This window comes from Cricetulus griseus, chromosome 2 (genome assembly GCF_003668045.3).
Source record: "Cricetulus griseus strain 17A/GY chromosome 2, alternate assembly CriGri-PICRH-1.0, whole genome shotgun sequence".
In the NCBI taxonomy this organism is placed as follows: domain Eukaryota; kingdom Metazoa; phylum Chordata; class Mammalia; order Rodentia; family Cricetidae; genus Cricetulus; species Cricetulus griseus.
In genome coordinates, this window is record NC_048595.1 from 133,665,670 (window position 1) to 133,689,931 (window position 24,262).

The window sequence follows — 24,262 nt, forward strand, 5'->3', positions numbered from 1 at the left end:
TCTACAAGTTCTATCCATTTTCCTGCAAATTTCAAGATCCCATTTTTTTTTCTGCTGAGTAGTACTCCATTGTGTAAATGTACCACATTTTCTCTATTCATTCTTCTGTTGAGGGGCATCTAGGCTGCTTCCAGTTCTTGGCTATTACAAATAGTGCTTCTATGAACATCATTGAACAGATGTCTTTGTTGTATGGATGTGCTTCTTTTGGGTATATGCCTAGGAGTGGAATTGCTGGATCTTGTGGTAGACTGATTCCCATTTTCTTGAGTAGTTACCATACTGATTTCCAAAGTGGCTGTACAAGTTGGCACTCCCACCAGCAGTGGAGGAGTGTTCCCCTTTTTTCCACATCCTCTCCAGCATAAACTGTCATTGGTGTGTTTGAATTTGGGCATTCTGACAGGAGTAAGATGGTATCTCAGAGTTATTTTGATTTGCATTGCCCTCATGGCTAAGGATGTTGAACACTTTCTTATGTGTCTTTCAGCCATTTTAGATTCCTCTATTGAGAATTGTCTATTTAGTTCTATACCCCAATTTTTAATTGGATTGATTGGTGTTTTGGAGACTAGCTTCTTAAGTTCTTTGAATAGAGGGAGATCAGCCCTCTATCAAATGTGGGGTTGGTGAATATCTTTTCCCAGTCTGTGGGATGCCCTTTTGTCTTGCTGACTATGTCCTTTGCCTTACAGAAGCTTCTCAGTTTCAGGAGGTCCCATTTATTAATTGTTGATCTCAGTGTCTGTGCTACTGGTGTTATGTTCAGGAAGCGGTCTCCTGTACTGATAATTCAAGGGTATTTCCCACTTTATCTTCTAATAGGTTCAGTGTGGCTGGGTTTATGTTGCGATCTTTTATACATTTGAAATTAAGTTTTGTGCAGGGCAAAAGGCTTGGGTCTATCTGTAGTCTTCTATATGTTAGCATCCAGTTATGCCAGCACCATTTTTTGAAGATGCCCTCTTTGTTCCAGTGTATGTATTTGAATTTTTTGTCAAAAATCAGATGTTCATAGGTGTGTGAGATAAAATCAGGGTTTTCAACTCTATTCCATTGGTCTACCTGTCTATTTTTGTGCCTATACCAAGCTGTTTTCAGGTCTATAGCTCTGTAATAGAGCTTGAAGTCCGGGATGGCAATACCTCCAGCAGTTCCTCTATTGTACAGGGTTGTTTTGGCTATCCTGGGTATTTTGTTTCTCCATATAAAGTTGAGGATTGTTCTTTCAAGGTCAGGGAAGAATTGTGTTGGGATTTTGATAGGGATTGCATTGAATCTGTAGATTGCTTTTGGCAAGATTGCCATTTTTACTATGTTGATCCTGCCTATCCAAGAGCATGGGAGATCTTTCCCTTTTCTGGTATCTTCTTTTATTTCTTTCTTTAGAGACTCAAAATTCTTCTGGTACAGATCTTTCACTTTTTTGGTTAGTGTTACTCCAAGGTATTTTATGTTATTTGTGGCAATTATAAAGGGTGATGCTTCTCTGATTTCGTTCTCCATCAATGTGTCATCTGTATATATTAGGGCTACAGACTTTTTGAGTTAATCTTGTATCCTGCCACTTTGCTGAAGGTGTTTATCAGCTGTCATAGTTCCCTGGTTGAGTTTTTCAGGTGACTTATGTAGACTATCTTATCATCTGCAAATAGTGAGAGTTTGACTTATTCCATTCCGATTCGTATTCCCTTGATCTCCTTTTGTTTGTCTTATTGCTCTAGCTAGAACTTCAAGGACAATATTGAAGAGGTATGGAGAGAGTGGACAGCCTTGTCCTTTTCCTGATTTTATAGGAATTGCATTGAGCCACTCTCCATTTAATTTGATGTTGGCTGCCGGCTTGCTGTATATTTCTTTTATTATGTTGAGGTATGTTCCTATTATCCCTGATTTCTCCAAGACCTTTATCATGCAGGAGTGTTGGATTTTGTCAATGGCTTTTTTGGCATCTAATGAGATGATCATGTGATTTTTTCCTCAGTCTGTTTATATGGTAGATTACATTGATCGATTTTCATATGTTGAACCATTTTTGCATCCCTGGGATAAAGCCTACTTGATCCGGATGGATGATTTCTCTGATGTGTTCTTGGATTTGATTTGCCAGTATTTTATTGAGAATTTTGCATCAATGTTCATGAGGGAAATTGGTTTGTAATTCTCTTTCTTAGTTGTGTTTTTGTGTGGCTTAGTTATCAAGGTTATTGAAGCCTCCTAAAAAGAGTTTGGTAATGACCCTTCTGTTTCTATTGTGTGGAATACTTTGATGAGATTTGGTATTAGCTGTACTTTGAATTTCTGATAGATTTCTGCACTGAAGCCATCTAGCCATGGGCTTTTTTGGTTGGGATACTTCTAATGACTGCCTCAATTTCATTAGGGGTTATAGTCTATTTAACTTGCTTATCTGATCTTGATTTAATTTTGGTGAAATCTGTCCAGAAAATTGTCCATTTCCTTTACAGTTTTGAATTTTCTGGAATATAGGTTTTGATGTATGACCTGATTATTCTCTGGATTTCCTCTGTGTTTGTTGTTCTGTCCCCTTTTTCATTCCTAATTTTATTAATTTGCATGTTCACTCTTTGTTGTTTGGTAAATTTAGATAAAGGTTTGTCTATCTTGTTGATTTTCTCAAAGAAGCAACTATTTGTTATATTGATTCTTTGTATTGTTCTCCTAGCTTCCATTTTATTGATTTCAGCCCTCAATTTGATTATTTCCTGGCATCTGCTCCTCCAGGGTGCATTGGCTTCTTTTTTCTAAAGCTTTCAGTTGTGCTGTTAATTCTCTAGTGTGATTATTCTCCTGTTTCTTCATGTGTGCATGCAGCGCTATGAACTTTCCTCTTAGCACTACTTTCAAAGTGTCCCATAAGTTTGGGTATGTTGTGTCTGCATTCTCATTGAATTGTAGGAAGTCTTTGATTTCTTTTTTTATTTCTCCCTGGACCCATGAATTGTGCAATAGGGTGTTACTTAATTTTCATGAGTTTGTAGGTTTTCTGTAGTTCATGTTGTTGTTGAATTCTAATTTTAAAGCATGGTGGTCTGATAAGACACAGGGGGTTATTTCAATTTTCTTGTCCCTATTAAGGTTTGGTATGTTGCCAAGTATTTGGTCGACTTTAGAGAAGGTTCCATGTGGCGCTGAGAAGAAGGTAAATTGTTTTTTATTTGGATGGAATGTTCTATAGGTATCTCCGAGTTTGGCAGTTAGCTCCGACATGCTGAGGCCCAGTGACAGTTTTGCATTCATCTGCCAGCCCAGGATGCGAGTTTGGTGGTGGGCTCTGACACGCCGAGGCCCAGGGGCAGTTCTGTGTCCTTCTGTCATCCCAGCCCAGCGGGATCCAACACACTGGAACACTGCCAAGACTCTGTTGACAATGACACCTCCACCCAAGAGAAGAGGACAGAAATCAGAGTATTGGATCCGTTTGCATCTACCAGAAGAGAACTAGATTTTTGCATGTTTTTTTTTTTTTAAATTTTAAAGTTTAATTTTTTTATGTGTATGTGTACCTATCTACTTGTATGAATGTCCACATGTGTGATGGAGCCTGGAGGGACCAGCAAAAGACATTGGAGCGAAAGTGAACAGAGGTTGTGAGTGACCACTTGTGGGCACAATGAATTAAATTCTGATATTCGTGCAAGAGCATCAGACACTCTTAACTACTGAGCCATCTCAACAGTCCTGTTTTACATGTTTGACTCAACCATGTGTTTGCAATTGAAATTTTGTTTTGTGTTTTAGAATTACTTCCAGGTCTCTTGTGGGTGACAGTATCTCTATGGGACCCTGTAAAAACCTAAAATACTTGTTAAGTCTCTAGACAGCTAGCTGTAAAAAGTGGGTAAGTTTTCTGAAGTTCTGGCTAGAGCATTTTAAGAATTCAGAACATTACAGCTAGCCACCTTGGAATTGTCCTGAGCAGTTTTCAAGCTAAAGCTGATCTTTGTGTGGTATTTATCAGCTCATTGGCATCATTATGAACCAGGTAGACTCATTGGTGTGGGGCCCCATCTTCATTCTGGAGACTTCAGAGATAGCTGCTAGGAAAATTTATTGTCTACTGTGGAAAACTTAAGCATTATTAATATCAAAACAGACAGTTTAAATTTTAAGATAGTACTATATTTAATGAAATAGTTTAGAGAGTCAAAATTAAGTTATGAAATAGATTGGTGACAACAATAGTCTTTAGATTCTTGGTTTATTTATATCCCATACCAGGTAGCTTTTCTGATATGAGACAGAAAGTCTGAAATTTTCTTTTAACAACATGCTTAGATTTAGAGGAGAAAGCCAAACTTCAACTCTGAAGCCAGCTTGATATTTAACTGAGTTGGGACTACAAGTTTTCTGAGAAGTAAAGAGACATAGATATTTAGGTAGTGAGATTTCATCTTACACAGGACATTGGTACTATGGGTCAGATTTTTCTTTGTTTAGTAATTTTTTTCATTTCCTGGATAGCTTTCCTTCTCCTTTAGACATCTAGTTGTCCAAGTTCTTTTGATTCCTTGAAGGTAGATATCTATATTGTCCTGTAAAGAAAAAAAAATGAAAAAACAAACCAGAACCCTTGCCTGGCCCTTATTTGTTTGGTTTTCTTTTCAACATGCCACATATGTTGATGAAATATCACTTCTCCTTGTTAAGAGGTCTCTCCTGTTTGAATTGAACCTTGTAGTGCTATATTATTACTGATTTATTAAATCTTGCCTGAGGATTCAGAAAAACAAAGTCAGCCCCACCTATAGAGACCAGGCAGTGGTGACACCTTTAATCCCAGCAGTCAGAAGCTAGGTGGTAGTGGTACATGCATTTAATCCTAGGACTCAGGATTAAGAGATAGATGGATCTCTGTGAGTTCAAGGCCACCCAGATCTACACAAGATTGAATCAGTCTAAAAGAGAATTACAGATCATACTTTTAATCCAAACATTAGTATTATAAAAGATAGAAGCAGGATATCCAGTAGTTAGTATGAGACATTCATTCTCAAGCCACACTAAAGATAGAGACACTTATTCTCCAACCACACTGAGGAAAGGCAGCAGTTTGAAACTTGGTGAAAAGCTCATGTGAGATCAGCCCTTTTAGCCTGGGATAAAAGTGAGAGCTACTGGCCAGCTGCTTTACTTCCCTGAGCTTGAAGTTTGAGCCCCCAAATCAGTTTCTATTTCTTTTGTTTTTTGTGTTACAGAATCTTTATTAATTTTGATGGTATTTATAGCTCTTCTTCTCCTATGGAAACAAAAGCAAAACCCTTTCCCCCATGTAACACATATACTGGTTTCCATTCTGAGGTCATCACATCACAAGTACAGAGGCTGATTTAACTCTATCAGTTTTTCTATTGTCCAATGTCATATATGGAATGATTCCTATCTCTGATTATTTCTTGTAATTGTATGAATAATGAAGATAATTCTATTTTAACAGGAATAAATTCAGCAGTTTCAATATGCAAAACAACTGTTTCTGCATATGAAGAGTCAGTAACTATCTTGAGAGGTCTTGTAAAATCTATTAGTTCCATATGAATAGCATACAATTCTTATTTTGTACAGAATTGTAAGGACTTTGAGCCACTCTACTTAAATTTCCTGATTTATATTCTGCCTTTTCTGATATATAGAACATAGGAATTCTAGCTATTTGAGTTCTCCATATAATGTATGGAAGGACCCAACTGACACTTTTATGAATTTAACTCTTTTGCTTTTGGGATAACTGTTGTTAATCTTGCCAAAAAACTACTCCAGGCTCTCTGCCAATATTCATTATCATTTCATAAAGAGGAAATTTCCTCATTTTTAAAGGTACTATAATTTTTGCTGGGTCTATTTCTGTGAGTTGATGAAGTCTTACTTTTCCTTTTAAAAATTAAATTAGAATTTTCATACAAGTATTTAATGTCTTATTCTGTTTATGTGGTAGAAATATCCATTCAAATATTGTATCTTCCCTCTGCATTAAAAACCCTGCAGGGGATTGCTAGAGTATAATATTACTATGAAGGGGTTAATCTTTGAATACATATGATCCACTTGTGCATTCTGTAATTTATTTTCCACCAAAGCCAATTCTCTTTCAGCTGAAGCTGATAAGTCTTGTAGACTATGAAAGTCCTTGTTCCTATCTAGATTACTGAACAAATTACTCAGTTCACAAGGTTTTATCCCAATATTAGTCTATAATTGGAAATATCTCCTACCAAACTTTGAAAGTCATTATCAGTCTGCAATCCATCTCTCCTGAATTGTATCTTTTGGGGTCTAATTTTTGTAGCCCTATTTTATATACTAAGTAATTAATAGAATCTCCTCTTTGTATTTTTTTCAGGATAAATTTTTAATCACTGGTGAGGCAAAACTTTCTTTACTTCTTTGTCATTTTTCTAAAGTATTTGCCTTTGAATTAGCTAATAAGATATCATCCTTATAATGGTGAAAGATTTTAGTTTGCTGAGAGAAAAAGTTTTAAAAGATTTTAGTTCACAGAGAGAAAAAGTTTCCCACAGGCCTTGGCCCATTACAAGGAAGTTGGCCTCAACCCCGGGCACAACCTATGGTTTAGAAGAGGTCAATTTCCAAGACAACCCTCTTTGGGTCACACCTGGCTGGCCAACAATCAAGGACTTTCCAGGGTACGTTCTATGGTTTTTCCTTTGAAAAAAGCAGGTCACACCTGGGTGACCACTCTAACATGAGATCATACTTTGTAATCAATCACTTTGTGCCCCTTGCCTGTATGCTGATCTGTGGTTTTTTCCCTATATAAGGAGCCTGTAACCCTTGCTGGGGTGTGCAGCTTTCCCGATATTGCTGACACCTGAATGCGCATTCGTTCAATAAACCCTCTTGCTTTTGCAGCTCTTGGTGTAGTTTCTGAGTCTTGGGAGCTCCTCAGGACAAAAGAGGAGACAAAATTTACAAACAACCAGGGAGCTGAGGTGGAAAATCGCCAGACATGTTGTCAATACTTTCATTCCCCTGCTGTACACTGATTGACACAGTACCAATTTTTAGGATTGGTGCCTGTCCACCGTGCTCCACCTGGCAGGTGAGTTCAAGATCCTCCTTAAGAGCAGATGTGTTCACCACGCAGAGCCAGCTGGTGTAACTGTAGGTTTCATCATTGTTTACCATGAATGTAGAAGGTGATTCTATCCAGAATATATTTGAATCCCCTAACCAACTCAACCGAAAGATCATAGGTTAGAATTTATTCACCTGACAAGTGACATATACAAGATTCCCAAACTCTGATGGCTGTCAGTTGATCTCCAGAGTAGGCAGGACTGAAAAAGAACAAGCAGAAGATGAAACAGACAGAACCTAGAGAGATAGATCCCAGAAGAGGGGCTGCAGTAAGGAGGATCCAACCTTGTAGCAAGGAGTGCAGGCAGTGGTGGGGTATCATTGTAAGTGAAATCAATAAGCACCACTCCCCTGTGCACCGGCAAAACAATAACAACAGTAAAACACAGGAATCTGCTGGGTTTGAGGGGTGGCTCATTGTAGGGAGACACCATTGACCACACCCTCATGGGTGTGGTCAGGCACACCTCTAGCCAGCCCTTAGGAGGTGTGTTTATGGTGTCTCCCTACAGCTCATAATCAACATACCTGTGGTTTCTTCTTTTAAAATAGTTTCATTTATGTGCAGATCACAGTCTATTATCCCCACTGTATGGGATATATAATTGCTTGCTGGATCCTATGGACCAAACCATTCTGCACAGATGTGAGTGAGCTTCAGCTTGGACCCAGAGCCTTTTACCTTGGATGGTGTCAGACTAGTTGGGAGTCCCACGAAGAGGCTCTCATTGCAAGGTGATATGGGCCACCTCACAGATGATCTTAGTGTGCATATCCACAATACCCAGCACCACCTGGGCTGGGCTGTAGACACTGCAGCCATTAATTTCTCCATCAGGGTTCATGGTGGTTTGTACATGAGAGAGCTCATTTCCATATTTGAACCACTTCACTGTGATGCTGCCAGGGGAGAAGCGATGAGATCTGTATGTGAAGCTCACTGTCTCCTGAGGTGCAGCTTTGCCTGCAGGACCCAAGACCACAGGACCAGATGGTTTAGCTAAAATGAGCCTGTAGTCAAGGATGTGATCATGATAGCCACCACTGATGACATAACATAGTAAAGAACCTTCTAGACACTATTTCTAGTTTATTGTGGTGTTTGGGAACAATACCAGAGCTTCAACCACACTGAGGATCTGCTCTACTCAAAGGTCATAGCTGTGTCTGCCCTACCTCTTTAACTACTCATTCTCCTCGTGTTTTTTTGTTTGTCAGTTTTTGTTTTATTTTGTGTTTGTTTTTACAGGGTTTTTTTCCTGATCATTTTTGTGGCACTCCTTGTTCTTTTGTTTCCACAATTTAGTACAGATACCCAGGAGAAAATGAGGAAGGACAAACCTAGGTGAAATTCTAGGCCTAGACAAAAGAAGACAATTGCCAGTGTATTTCATATTTTATAACTTCTCTTCCTGTTGGTTTCTTCTGGAAACATTGTAATCTAGGGAAAATGTTTATAGATTTACATCTATAGTAACCCTAGAAATAAATGACATCACAGAAGGGCCATGAAGGGGGAAGCATTCCTAATTAACCTAGCTGTTTGCATTATTTTCTTTTAACTCCATCTTAGTAGGTCTCATCTCTGCCAAGCCTTAAATTCAAATTGAGAGCTCTCCAGTATGCATCTTTAAATTGGCTTCAGTTGGACTGAGTTTTATGTTGAAAACTGTGATTTCCCTCTTCTGAGTAAGACAAAGGTGTTTCATTAGGTAGTTGTTAATTGTAAGAGACACAAACATAGGCTGTTAATCAAACAGAATCACTTATTGGTTTAAAGAACACATATGGTGAACTAGTTGGAGTAAGGCGGAGTGCTCTGTGGATGCCCTGTGCTGAGGTTACTATGTGTAACAGGCTCCATTTTTGAAATCATACACATTTGCATTTGTACATATATAAGTCCTTTTCAAATGTCCATTAAGCCAGGAGTGTAAGCAGTGTTATTTGGAGTCAAGCTATCTAAATACTAGCACACCTTCTGTCCCTACAGGTTTGAGGGTCTTGGGTCAATCACCATTCATCAGGAGTTTCTGGGCCTCCTGACACTGCCCAGATGCCAGTGACCAATACTTTGTTAGGATTAAGATCAAAATACATCTGTGGACATGTTACATGGGCTGAAGTATGGTGACCAATGACAATAAAATTATTTTTGTTTCTATGTCATACTATAATTTTGCTACTGTTATGACTTATAAAATAAAATCTGGTTTGTAGGCTATCTTCTAAAGAGGTCATGGCCCACAGGTTGAGAATGACTGTTCTATACACTGGCATCCTCCTATTTCCTAGTGATCCTTTCACTAACTTGGCCAGTGGCTTTTACAATACAATCAGGACCACAATCACTTCCTCCACAGGGGGTGATTTTAGAGAGTTGAAGACCATGAGAAGGAAAAAAAATGAAAGGGCTTGGGACCTACTGTGTCATTAAAATAGAGTTCTTTCTTAAAGAGAAATGTTTGGAAAGAGAAATTGTTCTAATGGAGAACTGTGCAATATAGGAAAGTTGTGCCTTGAGATTAGAATTGAATGGGCCTCTGTCTTGGCTGAACTTTAGGGTCTCTGGGTTCTTCTCTCTGGGAAATATAACAAGCATATTATTTGGGTTTCAGCAGGTTGTGTGCAGCAGGCTGGACCCTGCTATAATCAAGCATATGGGTCTGCCATGCCTCAGCTTGGTGACCTAAAGGTCAATGAAGGTTATAATGCTCCAAATCTCCTGTTGTTTCATAAAATGTATCTGAGTGGATTTACAACCCCAGGTGTGTATTAAAACCTTCTGGTATCATTAGCTATTTCAGATGCCAAAAGCCATATCAGACCACTTAAAGGAACCTGGATCTTGAATTTCTCTTGATTTTCAAGGGCATCCAGGTGGAGAGCAGCCAACCCCACCATAGCTACATTGATAACTAAGGACTGGAGAGGAAAAGTGAGAAGTCCAATATCACATAGTCTCTGAGTAAAACAGCTGACATGCTGAAATATTCCTACAAGTCAGCAGTTTCTCGAAGTGTGATATATGACTGCACTCCTTCAGCATAGCCAGGCTATAACCTGTGCTAGCATAGAGAATCTATCAAGTGAGGCACCAGTAGAGCATTGTCCTGGGCACACATCAGATAGTAGTAGTGTTGGATGTTATCTATGTTCTTAGTGTCAGTCCTCTTTCCTGAAGACCATTGCCCTACTGATGCCCTGTAATGATCCTGACATCTCTATCTACAATCATAACATTGACTGGGGAATGTTGCTGCCATGATCACAGAAAAGGAAACTGAAGACTCCACAGAGCAAGATTTTCTCACCAATGACTTCCTGAGTGCCAGTCTCTCAGCAATTCTCTGGATTGTCATAGAACCCTGGAAAATTGGGTAAAATTATCCACCTTCTACAGAAGGGGAAACTGAGGTTCAGGTTTAGTAAGTCATCCAAGGCTGTGCAATCATGATGGTACTTGGTTTTGGGGGTGCTGCTGTGCCAGATGATTTTATCCAGGGACAATTGTTTGCTTCTAAAGATGTAGTTATCGCCATGCCACAGAGGAGGACAGTGAGGCTGAAGCAGAGGCTCTGTCTCCTCTTCCCTGCTGTGTCTCAAAGGCCATGTTCTGATCCCTCAATTTCATTTACAACAAGGCAACTGTCCCCACTTCTGCAATCCTGCAGATGACTCTGCCTCCTATTCTTTAAGAATTTGAATTGAAGAATTCTGAGGCAAGTCCCTGTTGTAGATATCTCCAAACAGGTGGATCTTGTTCTAGATAACTGAGCCTCCTGCAGATTTTCTATATCAAAGCCATTAACAAATATATCTTAACCTATCTTTACTAACAATCTGCATCTCTGAATTTTTTCTAAAGTGGTGACTGAATCTTTATTTTTGTTTGTTTGTCATTTTCTTTTTTTGCAGATTTTTAAAGTTTCAATTGGAAACAAGATTGTTTTACATGTCAACCCCAGTTCCCTCTCCCTGGTCTCCTCCCCTACTACCCCTCACCCAACAAAAACCCTACCTATCACATGTCCTTTCTGCTCCCCAGGGAGGGTGAGGCCTTCCATAGGGGGCCATCAGAGTCTAACATATCCTTTGGGATAGGGCCTACGCCCACCCCTGTGTGTCTTGGCTCAGGGAGTATTCCTCTATGTGGAATGGGCTCCCAAAGTCCACACCTATGCTAGGGATAAGTACTGAACTACTACAGGAGGTCCTGTAGATTTCTGAGGCCTCCTCACTGAAACCCTCATTCCTGGGATCTGGATCAGTTCCATGTTGGATTCCCAGTTATCACTCTGGGGACCAAGAACTCTCCCTTGTTCAGGTCAGCTGTTTCTGTGGGTTTCACCAGCCTGGTCTAGACACATTTGCTATCACTTGTCTTTCTCTGCAACTGGATTCCAGTTCAGTTCAGGAATTAGTTGTAGGTGTCTGCTTCTACTTCCACCAGCTGCTATATGAGGACTATCGGGTGGCATATAAGTCAGTCATTGATCTCATTATCAGGGGAGGGCATTTAAAGTAGTCTCTCCTCTGTTGCTTAGATTGTTAGCTGATGATATCTTTGTAGATCTCCAGACATCTCCCTAGTGCCTGATTTCTTTGTAAACCTAAAATGTTTCCTTCTATTATGGTATTTCCTTTCTTGTTTACTTCTATTCTTCCCCAGTCTCAAACATTTTGCTCCCTCATGTCCTCCTCACCCCTCCTCTTCTCCCCTTCTCATTCTCCTAGATCCTCCCCTCCTCCTGTGCTCCAATTTGCTCAGCAGATCTTGACCCTCTTCCCTTCTCCAGGGGACCATGTATGTCTCTCCTAGGGTTCTCCTTGTTTACTAGCTTCTCTGGCAGTGTGGACTGTAGGCTGCTAATCCTTTACTCTATGTCTAAAATCCACATATTATTGAATACATACCATGTTTGTATTTTTTGTGATTGGGTTACTTCCTCCAGAATGGTTTCATCTAGATCCATCCATTTTCCTGCAAATTTTAAGATTCCATTGTTTTTTTCTACTGAGTAGTATTCCATTTTATAAATGTATCACATTTTCTCTATCCATTCTTCAGTTGAGGGGCATCTACGTTGCTTCAAGATTCTGGCTATTCCAAATAGTGCTGCTATGAACATCATTGAATGGATGTCCTTGTTATATGAATGTGCTTCTTGGGTATATTCTTAAGAGGTGAATTGCTGGATCATGTGGTAGACTGATTCCCATTTTTCCGAGGATTCGCCATATTGATTTCCAAAGTGGTTTTACAAAGTGGCAGTCATACCAGCAGTAGAGGAGTGTTCCCTTTTCTCCACATCCTCTCTAGCATAAACTGTTATTGGTGATTTTAATTTTAGCCATTCTAACAGGAGTAAGATGGTATCTCAGAGTTGTTTTGATTTGCATTTCCCTAATGGCTAAGGATGTTGAACACTTTATTATGTGTCTTTTGGCCATTTTAGATTCCTCTATTGAGAATTGTCTATTTAGTTCTGTACCCAACTTTTTAATTGGATTCTTTGGTGTTTTGGAGACTAGCTTCTTGAGTTCTTTGTATATTTTGGGCATCAGCCCTCTGTCAGATGTGGGGTTGGTGAGGATCTTTTCCCATTCTGTGAGCTGCCGTTTTGTTTTGCTGACTGTGTTCTTTGCCTTACAGAAGCTTCTCAGTTTCAGGAGGTCCCAATAATTAATTGTTGATCTCAGTGTCTGTGCCACTGGTGTAAGGTTCAGGAAGTAGTCTCCTGTACCAATTAATTCAAGGTTATTTCCTACTTTGTCTTCTAATAGGTTTGGTGTGTCTGTGTTTATGTTGAGGTCTTTGATCCATTTGGACTTAAGTTTTTGCATGGTCATAGAAATGGATCTATCTGCAGTCTTCAACATTCCAGCATCCAGTTATGCCAGCACCATTTGTTGAAGGTGCTTTCTTTATTCCATCATATAAATTTAGCTACTTTGTTAAAAAATCAGTTTTTGTAGGTGTGTGGGTTAATATCAGGGTTTCAATTCTGTTCCATTGGTCTATATGTCTATTTTTTGGGCCAATACCAGCTGTTTTCAGGACTATAGCTCTGTAATACAGCTTGAAGTCAGGGATAGTGATGCCCCCAGAAGTTCCTTTATTGTACAGGGTTGTTTTGGCTATCCTGGGCTTTTGTTTTTTCATATAATGTTGAGAATTGTTCTTTCAAGGTCTGTGAAGAATTGTGCTGGGATTGTGTTGGGGATTGCATTGTATCTGTAGATTGCTTTTGGCAAGATTGCCATTTTTACTATGTTGATCCTACCGATCCAAGAACATGGGAGATCTTTCCATTTTCTGGTATCTTTAATGTCTTTCCTTAGAGACTCAAAATTCTTACAGTTAAGTGCTTTCACTTTTTTTGGTTAGCATTACCCCAAGGTATGTTATGTTGTTTGTGGCAATTGTTCAGGGTGATGTTTCTCTGATGTTTTTTATTTAGAGAATACTTTATTAGTATTTGTAAATAAACCCAAATAGATAAGACCTTACATATTTAATACAGTGTGTTACCCCTGTACAAATGGAAAAAAATTAAATTCAACATTTCTAGACCAATATGGCTGTAATTTCTGTACAATGCCAACTCAACACGGTAAACTGGGATTCTTTTTTTCCAAAGGTGACAGCACAGGTAAAGTTTCCAAAAATTCAAATTATATGTATATATATATATATCCAATAATAGCAGTATGTTATGCATCAATAACAGCAAAAACTTTTCCAGGTTTTGCAGTCCTTTGAACAAAATTGTAGAGACATTTAGCACTCTCCATTTAAAATCAACCACAACAACCAAAAAAAGAGTAAAAAATAAAATCCCAGAAAACAGCACAGTTCTGTTACTCTTGTAGTACCTGGCACCATTTTTTAAATTATCTTCTCAATCATCATCTGGAAGGAAACCATTCTGAGCAACATCATTAAAAACAGCTCTGATAAGGCATGGTCACTACTATGTATTATAAAGCAGGTCCACCTATGAGTGAATACATATATTTGTCTTTTTGTGATTGGGTTACCTCGCTCAGAATGGTTTCTTCAAGTTCCACCCATTTTCCTGCAAATTTCAAGATTCCATTGTTTTTTTTTCTGCTGAGTAGTTAGCACTCCACTGTGTAAATGTACCACATTTTCTCTATCCATTCTTCAGTTGAGGGACATCTAGGCTGCTTCCAGTTTCTGACTATTACAAATAATGCTGCTCTGAACATGGTTGAACAGATGTCCTTGTTATATGAATGTGCTACTTTTGGGTATATGCCTAGGATTGGAATTGCTGGATCTTGTGGTAGACTCATTCCCATTTTTTTGAGGAGTCACCATACTGATTTCCAAAGTGGCTGTAAAAGTTGGCATTCCCACCAGCAGTGGAGGAATGTTCCTCTTTCTCCACATCCTTTCCAGCATAAACTGTCATTGGTATTTTTGATTTTAGCCATTCTGACAGGAGTAAGATGGTATCTCAGAGTTGTTTTGATTTGCATTTCCCTGATGGCTAAGGATGTTGAACACTTTCTTATGTGTCTTTCAGCCATTTTAGATTCCTCTATTGAGAATTGTCTATTTAGTTCTGTACCCCATTTTTTAATTGGATTGTTTGGTGTTTTCGAGAATAGCTTCTTGAGTTCTTTGTATATTTTGCAGATCAGCCCTCTGTCAGATGTGGAGTTGGTGAATATCTTTTCCCAGTCTGTGGGCTTTCATTTTGTCTTGCTGACTATGTCCTTTGCCTTACAGAAGCTTCTCAGTTTCAGGAGGTCCCATTTATTAGTTGCTGATTTCAGTGTCTGTGCTACTGGTGTTATGTTCAGGAAGTGGTCTCCTGTACTGATTAATACAAGGGTATTTCCCATTTTATATTCTAGTAGATTCAGTGTGGCTGGGTTTATGTTGAGGTCTTTGATCCATTTTGACTTAAGTTTTGTGCAGGGCAAAAGGCATGGATCTATCTGTAGTCTTCTACATGTTTGCATCCAGTTATGACAGCACCATTTGTTGAAGATGTTCTCTTTGTTCCAGCATATATTTGGATTGATTGATTGTTTGTCAAAAATCAGGTGTTCATAGGTGTGTGGGTTAATTTCAGCGTTTTCAACTCTACTTCATTGGTCTATCTGTCTATTTTTGTGCCAATACCAAGCTGTTTTCATGACTATAGCTCTGTAATAGAGCTTAAAGTTAGGGATGGTGTTGCCTCCAGAAGTTCCTACCTGTCCAAGAGCATGAGAGATATTTCCACTTTAGGCTATCTTCTTTAATTTCTTTCTTTAGAGACTCAAAATTCTTCTGGTACAGGTCTTTCACTTTTTTGGTTAGTGTTACTCCAAGGTATTTTATGTTGTTTGTGGCAATTATAAAGGGTGATACTTCCGTGATTTCTTTCTCCACCAATGTGTCATCCATATATGGTAGGGCTACAGATTTTTTTGAGTTAATCTTGTATCCTGTCACTTTGCTGAAGGGGTTTATCAGCTGTCATAGTTCCCTGGTTGAGTTTTTCAGGTCACTTATGTAGACTATCATATCATCTGCAAATAGTGAGAGTTTGACTTATTCCTTTCTTTTGTATTCCCTTGATCTCCTTTTGTTGTCTTATTGCTCTAGCTAGGACAATTCAAGGACAATATTGAAGAGGTATGGAGAGAGTGGACAGCCTTTTGTCTTTCCTGAATTTAGAGGAATTGCATTGAGTTACTCACCATTTAATTTGATGTTGGCTGCCGGCTTGCTGTACATTGCTTTTATTATGTTGAGTTATGTTCCTGTTATCTCTGATTTCTCCAAGATCTTTATCATGAATGGGTGTTGCATTTTGTCAAAGGCTTTTTTGGCATCTAGTGAGATGATCATGTGATTTTTTTCCTCAGTCTGTTTATATGGTGGATTACATTGATGGATTTTCGTTTGTTGAACCATCCTTGCATCCCTGGGATGAAGCCTACTTGATCCGGATGGATGATTTCTCTAATGTGTTCTTGGATTTGATTTGCCAATATTTTATTGAGAATTTTTGCATCAATGTTCATGAGGGAAATTGGTCTGTAATTCTCTTTCTTAGTTGTGTCTTTGTGTGGCTTAGCTATCAAGGATATTGAATCCTCATAAAAAGAGTTTGGTAATGACCCTTCTCCTTCTATTGTGTGGAATACTTTGAGGAGAATTGATATGAGCTGTACTTTGAATTTCTGGTAGAATTTTGAACTGAAGCCATCTGGCTCTGAGCTTTATTTTTGGTTGGGAGACTTCTAATGACTGCTTCAATTTCATTAGAGGTTATAGGTCTATTTACGTGGCATATCTGTTCTTGATTTAATTTTAGTAAGTGAAATCTGTTCAGAAAATTGTTCATTTCCTTTAGATTTTCAAATTTTGAGGAACATATGTTTACAAAGTATGACCTGATGATTCTCTGGATTTCCTCTGTGTCTGTTGTTATGTCCCCCTTTGCATTCCTGATTTTAATAATTTGCATATTCACTCTTTGTTGTTTGGTAAGTTTGGATAAAGATTTGTCTATCTTGTTGATTTTCTCAAAGAAGCAACTTTTTGTTATATTGATTCTTTGTATTGTTCTCCTAGTTTCCATTTTATTGATTTCAGCCCTCAGTTTGATTATTTCCTGGCATCTGCTCCTCTGGAGTGTATTGGCTTCTTTGTTTTTTAAAGCTTTCAGTTGTACTGTTAATTCTCTAATGTGATTATTCCTCTGTTTCTTCATGTGTGCATGCAGCTCTATGAACTTTCCTCTCAGCACTGCTTTCAAAGTATCCCATAGGTTTGGATATGTTGTGTCCACATTCTCATTGAATTCTAGGAAATCTTTAATTTCTTTTTTACTTCTTTCTGGACCCAAGAATTGTGCAATTGGATGTTAGTTAATTTCCATGAGATTGTAGGTTTTCTGTAGTTCGTGTTGTTGAATTCTAATTTTAAAGCATGGTGGTCTGATAAGACACAGGTGGTTATTTCAATTTTTTGTACTTGTTGAGGTTTGCTATGTAGCCAAGTATGTGATAGATTTTAGAGAAGGTTCCATGTGGTGCTGAGAAGAAGGTAAATTGTTTTGTATTGGGGTGGAATGTTCTATAGATGTCTATAGACTCTTTTTATTGTTTTCCTACTTTCTTCTTTATTGATTTCAGCCCTCAATTTGATTATTTCCTGGCATCTGCTCCTCTGGGGTGTATTGGCTTCTTTGTTTTCTAAAGCTTTCAGTTGTGCTGTTAATTCTTTAATGTGATTATTCCTCTGTTTCTTCATGTGTGCATGCAGCTCTATGAACTTTCCTCTTAGCACTGCTTTCAGAGTATCCCATAGGTTTGGATATGTTGTGTCCACATTCTCATTGAATTCTAGGAAATCTTTAATTTCTTTTTTATTTCTTTCTGGACCCAAGAATTGTGCAATTGGATGTTAGTTAATTTCCATGAGATTGTAGGTTTTCTGTAGTTCGTGTTGTTGAATTCTAATTTTAAAGCATGGTGGTCTGATAAGACACAGGTGGTTATTTCAATTTTTTGTACTTGTTGAGGTTTGCTATGTTGCCAAGTATGTGGTAGATTTTAGAGAAGGTTCCATGTGGTGCTGAGAAGAAGGTAAATTGTTTTATATTGGGGTAGAATGTTCTATAGATGTCTATAGACTCTTTTTATTGTTATCCTACTTTCTTCTTTATTGATTTCAGCCCTCAATTTGATTATTTCCTGGCATCTACTCCTTTGGGATGTGTTTGCCTCTTTGTGTCCTAGAGTTTTCAGTTCTGCTGTTGATTCTCTATTGTGACTATTCTTCAGTTTCTTCATGTGGGCCCTTAGTGCTATGAACTTTCCTCTTAGCAATGCTTTCAAAGTGTCCAATAAGGTTGGGTATGTGTCTTCATTCTCATTGAATTTTAGGAAGTCTTTAATTTCTTTTTTTATGTCTTCCTTGACTTGGAATGGTGCAATTGGGCCTTATTCCCTTTCCATGTGTTTGTAGTTTTTCTGAAATTTGTGTTGTTGTTGAATTCTAACTTTGAAGCATCGTGGTCTGATAAGATAGAGTGAGGTATTTTAATTTTTTGTACCTGTTGAAGTTTGCTATGTTGCCAAGTATGTGGTTGATTTTAGAGAATGTTCCATGTATCAGTGAGAAGAAAGTTTATTCTTTTGTGTTTGGATGTAAAGTTCTAAAGATGTCTTTTCAACCCAACTGGGCCATAACTTCTATTAGCTCCTTTGTTTCTTTGTTAAGTTTCTGCCTGATGTTCCTATCTAATGGTGACAGTAGGGTATTGAAGTCTCCCACCATAATGTGTGAGGTTTTATGTGTGATTTGTGTTTTAGTAATGTTTCTTTTACAAATGTTTATGCCTTTCTATTTGGGACATAGATGTTCAGAACTGAGACTTCATCTTGCTGGATTTTTTCTGTGATGATTAGGAAGTGACCACCTTCATATCTTTTGATTGATTTTAGTTTAAAGTCTAATTTGTTAATATTAGGATTGCTACACCAGCTTGTTTCTTGGGTCTATTTGATTGGAAAGTCTTTTCCCAACCCTTTATTCTGAGGGAATGTCTGCCTTTGACATTGAGATGTGTTTCTTTTATGCAGCAGCAGGATGGGTTCTGACTTTGTATCCATTCTGCTAGCCTGTGTCATTTTTATAGGTGAGTTAAGACCACTAATTATTGAGAGATATTAATAACCATTGATTGCTCGTTCTTGTTTGTTTGGATTTTGGTGGTGGTGGTGGAATTATCTGTGGATTTCTAACCCTCTTTTCTTTTGGCTGTTGGTGAAGTGGGATTATCTATTGCCTATGTTTTCTGGTTGTAGTTAAATTCCTTGAGTTGGAGTTTTCCTCCAAAACTTTCTTAGGCCTAGACTGGTGGATATGCATTGTTTGAATCTGATTTTGTGATGGAATATCTTGGTTTTTCCCATCTGTATTGATTGAAAACTTTGCTTGTTATAGTATTCTGGGCTGGTATCCATGGTCTCTTAGTGTACATGGAATAACTATCCAGGACTCTCTGGCTTTCAGAGATTTTATGGAAAAGTCAAATGTAATTCTGATATGTTTGCCTTTATATGTTACATGACATTTTTCCTTTGCTGCTCTTAATATTCTTTCTTTATTCTGTATGATTGTGGATTTGTTTATGATGTGGCCAGGAGACATTTTTGTGGTCCTCTCTATTTGGTGCTTTGTAGGCTTCCTGTGCTTTTATTGGTATATCTTTCTTTAGGTTGGGAAATTTTCCTTCTATTATTTTGTTGAATATGTTTACTGTAGTTTTGCATTGGGTTTCTTCACCTTCTTCTGTACATGTTATTATTAGGTTTGGTCTTTTCATGGTGTGCCATATTTCCTGCACATTTTGTGTTAGGGTATTGTTGGACTTAAGATTTTCTTTGGTCAATAAGTGTATTTCTTCTAGTGTATCTTTAATGCCTGAGATTCTCTCTTCCATCTCTTGTATTCTGTTAGTTATGCTTGCATCTGTAGTTCCTGATCATTTACCCAACATTTCTATATCCAGCATTCCTTCAGATTGTGTTTTCTTTATTATCTCTATTTCAATTTTTATGTCTTGAACTATTTGTTTAATAGATGATGTTCTTGCATTTTTTGGTTTGTTTTTCTTCCATTTTTTATGCATTTTCTCATATCATATTTGAGGGCCTCTATCATTTTTCTGAAGATATTTTTAAGGTCATTCTCTCTTCATCTTCATTGTGATGTTCAGTTCTTGTTGGTATGGAATCAGTAGACCCAAGTGGTGTCATATTGGTTTTTCTGTTGTTGAATGTTGTTTTATATTTTCTTCTTCCCATCCCTTTTTCTTGTGGCTGTAGAGGAAGTCTCTTCCTCTCCTGGTGGGTATGGGATCAAGGTTCCCTTGTGGTGGGTGCATGCAGGTTCAATACTCTTATGTATCTTCTATTCCTGCGGATGGAAGCAGGACTGGTACTGTGGCCATTGAGGTCTCTGGCTGGGCTTTATCACACAGGGATGGGGTCTGCCAGGATGGGATCTGCTGTGAACAGTCCCCAGGCCTCAGGTGTCTCTGAGCTGGGCAGAGGAAGGCATGTGGGAAACAGGCCCAAGCTTACCTAGTTCTGTGGATGGAAGAAGGGTCTATAACCCTACAGACTATGCTTGGAATGGATGAAGCCAGGATGGGATCTGTAGCAGTGCCCATTCCCAGGGCTTAGGTGTCTCCAAGTAGGGCAAAGGAAGGTGGGCCAGCCACAGGCCCAAGCTTACCTATTACTGTGGATGGAGGCAGACTCACATTTATTTTTATCCTTGCTCATATTTACTCTTCTCAGTGATGCCCACCCACACACAGTGTTTTCAATATCTAAATACCCAAAGATCCTCATTTCTTTAGACAATTGGACATATTTACATATACAGTTTTTAAAATAACATATTTTCTTCCCCCCTTAATTATTGCCATTTCTTATAGTAGATTCAAACTCCATGTCAGTGACTGCACTACCAGTCTTATTCTACAGTACAACAAATATTCCTACCACAGCCTCTAGTTCAGACTCAGTATCCAATAAATTCTCCCCTACATATGATTGGCTCAATGTGGCATGTTCTATGTCACTGAAACAGATGTTAAATAGGCAATTCATCTACAAATAAAAATCTAGTTTACCATGTGAATGGCTTTTCCTTGAAAAACTCTTGTCATGTAAGGAGTAAGCTTAAGAGTCCAGGAGAACCAAAGACAGTGTCCTCACTTTATCAGGCTAAAGCTCATGGGATAGATATAAGCTTCTGGGAAGAGTGACTGTTAATTCCATGACCTCAGTCAAACTACCTGAGTTCAAACCAGATATTTCCAGTAAGGTTGTTGATGCTTCTGCTTCTGTTTCTGTGTTTGTGGCAAAGTGATAAAAGCATTAACTTCAGATATAGTTCCAAGAGTGTTAAAACAATGAAGTACTTTTCACAGTATCTGGGAGATGGCAAGGTATGACACTGAAAAATAATTTCTCAGTTGATTTACTAAGTCATGGAGCCATCAAATGACAGCTGAAGATCTGCATAGTTTAATGGAGCTGATCCAGATTATGGAGCTAGATCTAGATCTAGATATGAATGTGGATTTGGACATAGTTACATGTTGCTGAATTATATTCCTATTAATTTGAAAAATACCTGTGATCAGCAATTCAAAAGGATAAATATTTATTCTAGCTCATTGTTTTAAAAAGTTTAGGGATCATTGGAATGAATGGCTCCATTCTTGTGGTCTCAGGTGAGGCAGAGTTTCATTATGATGACAGTGTGTAATGGATCAGTGCTGCTTATCTCTGCCTTACCATCTAAACACTCAAACTGTCTCACAGTAGTTCCACTATTTGGGAATAAAGGCTTAAATATATTAATTTTGGGATATAGTTCAGACTCAAAATATAACATTTGTGCTAGACAACCTCCCAATAATGAAATTAATTCCTAATATAAATCAACCAATAAAAGCAGAAGTTTTATGAACTATCACAGTTTAGACATTTCAACCTGCTGACCATCCTGCTGCTTTGAAGTCTTTAGGAAGACAGATATTCATGTTATGGAGACAACAGTAAAGCAATGCAGGGCTGGAACACAAATAAAAAGACAGAACAAGGATTCACAATGCCTTTCCATGACATATTCCCCTTTAGTGTTTTAATGTCTATTGGTGTTGTCCTTGTCCTGAAAACATTATATGGAGTGAGCAAGCTGCATTTCTTTATTTAGGACTCTGTGTGTGTGTGTGTGTGTGTGTGTGTGTGTGTGTGTGTGTGTGTGTTTGTACATTCATTTTTAAACACACAGAGATAAAGAAAGACAGAGAGAGACACACAGAGAGAACAGCTAAAGAATCAGAGTCCATGAATTTAACAAAGGAAGAAAGGAAATGATGTAAGTGTTGTAATTATATATTAATTTGGGAAATTAAAAATAAAAAGATTTAGATAGAGTTAAAATCATTAGATTGGCTCATCTCTTATTGACAGTATCAGGAGCACTGAGTGTGTAAGGAGGACATTTTGAATGCGAAACTTCTATGACATTAGATGACATAACACCTGGCCAAAGTGGGAAGCCTGATGGCTCCTAAACCTTGACCTGAAGCTATCAAGTTTTCCTCACAGACAAAGAAGACACTAAGGACAAACAGCCTTTGGGAAATCATGAGCTGGAACCAGTCACATTGTCAATAGTACTTAACATGGAGAAGAAGGAAAACAAATCTCCCTCTAGAAGATCAAGAAAACAAAGGATATATGGGGAACTGTTATACATATGTGCTGATATATTGTTTAAGATTGATTAAAGCCAATGAAGATCAAAATACTAAAGCATCCATTCTAGTTAGCCATAGAAACCAGGCACCCACCTTTAATCCCAGGACTCAAGAGGCAAAGGCAGATCGATCTCTCTGGAGTTCAATGCCACCCAGGGCTATACAAGTTTGAATCAGTCTAAGAATATTAACAGAGAGCAAGCATTTAATTCCACTAGAGAGGTATAAAAGATAAGCAGAGTCTTCAGTAATCAGTATCAGGTTTATTTTCCAGCCATGCTAAAGAGATGCAGCAGTCTCAGGCTTGGTGAGAGGATCAGCCCTTTCAGAATGAAGTAGACATAACCACTGGTGGCTTGGCTACTTTGCTTCTTTAATCTTCAGCTTGAAGCTTGAACCCCAATATTAATCTCTGAATTTTTTTGTGCTACATACATGAGTTGTCTATGGTGTACATATGAAATCCATGAACTCAATACTTAATAATATGGCTGTATTTGGAACATGGCTTTTAAGGAGTAAAGATACATGAGGCAATTTGTGGATCTTCACCCAAGCTGACTTGTTTCATAGCAAGAAATAGAGAAGATCCACCTAGATGGATGAAGTAAGATCATGCATGAACACAGAAGATGCAATTTACAATTGGAGAGGTATCATGGTAGAAAGTAGCTAAATGTACTCCTAGACCCTGTGCTTCTAGTCTCCTGAATTGTGAGGAGTTGAATGTCTATTATTTTGGCCTCCAACCTGTGGCACCCTGTCAACCCTATCAATACAACCCAGACTTTGGAACACAAAATAATAGCACAGCTTCAAAAGGAAAGAATGCCGGTTGTGTTGGCGCACGCTGGTTGGATTTGCTGAAGGAAGCAGAGGCAGGAGGATCACCATAAGCACGTAGAAGACTAAGGCCAGATGATGAAGGAACTGGAGGACAGAGGACATAATGCAGAACCTAAGTGAGAAAGAATAGTAGCTGAGCATTGCCAGAGACACTTCACTTCTATCCACGTCACTGGCCTGCATGTCAGCCTCACTATCTCTAGAAGTGAATAAAGAATGCTATGCATTGGGAGATATCATTAGCTGATTTGCAAACAAATCACTTGTGCTCATGGGCTGTGAGTTCTATTGATTTAAGTGGTATTCTGCTAAAATATTTTAAATTTTAATTGTTTTGGAAGCATTATCCATTAAGATCCTTCCAGCCACCTATCACAACAGATGGATTTGCAGGGCAATGCTGAAGACTGTGACTCTAGGCCCTCAGATATGTTCTGACCTTCTTTATTGTCTATCCTCTCTTCTCTCTTCTTGTGTTTACCTGGAGTTCTTGAGTTCCATTGGCAGGGGTAGACAGAGGCAGAGAAAAGACTATACTCCTGGGATGTGCTCACCTGATGGAAAATGTCCTTCCTTATATATGTTTCTCTTATTGATTAATGAATAAGACACTGTTCAGCCAATGAGGCAGGAAGATAGGTGGGACTAGGAGACAAACAGAATTCTGGGAAAAGTAGACAGAGAGGGCCCACCAGAAGAGTTGCCATGTAGGCCACCAAAGGAGTAAGAGGTCCATTCCATACCCTCACCTTGTAAGATAACAACACCACATGGAAATATTTAGATGAATAGAAATGGGTTAGTAATTAAGACAGAGCTAGCCAATAAGAAGCCCAAGTCACTGGCCAACTGTTTTATAACTAATATAGCATCCATATATTCTTTAGGGTTGAAGTGGCTGTGGAACCAGGCTGGTGGGACAAAGAAAATCCAGCAACGCTCACCTGTTAGTCACAGCAGTAGAGTCAGGAAGA

General features: G+C 38.4%; 1 pseudogene; it reads right to left on the reverse strand.

Moving 5' to 3' along the window:
- Positions 1–6,948: 6,948 nt before the first annotated feature.
- LOC100772779 overlaps positions 6,949–24,262 on the reverse strand; it is a 69,355-nt pseudogene continuing 52,041 nt past the window's right edge.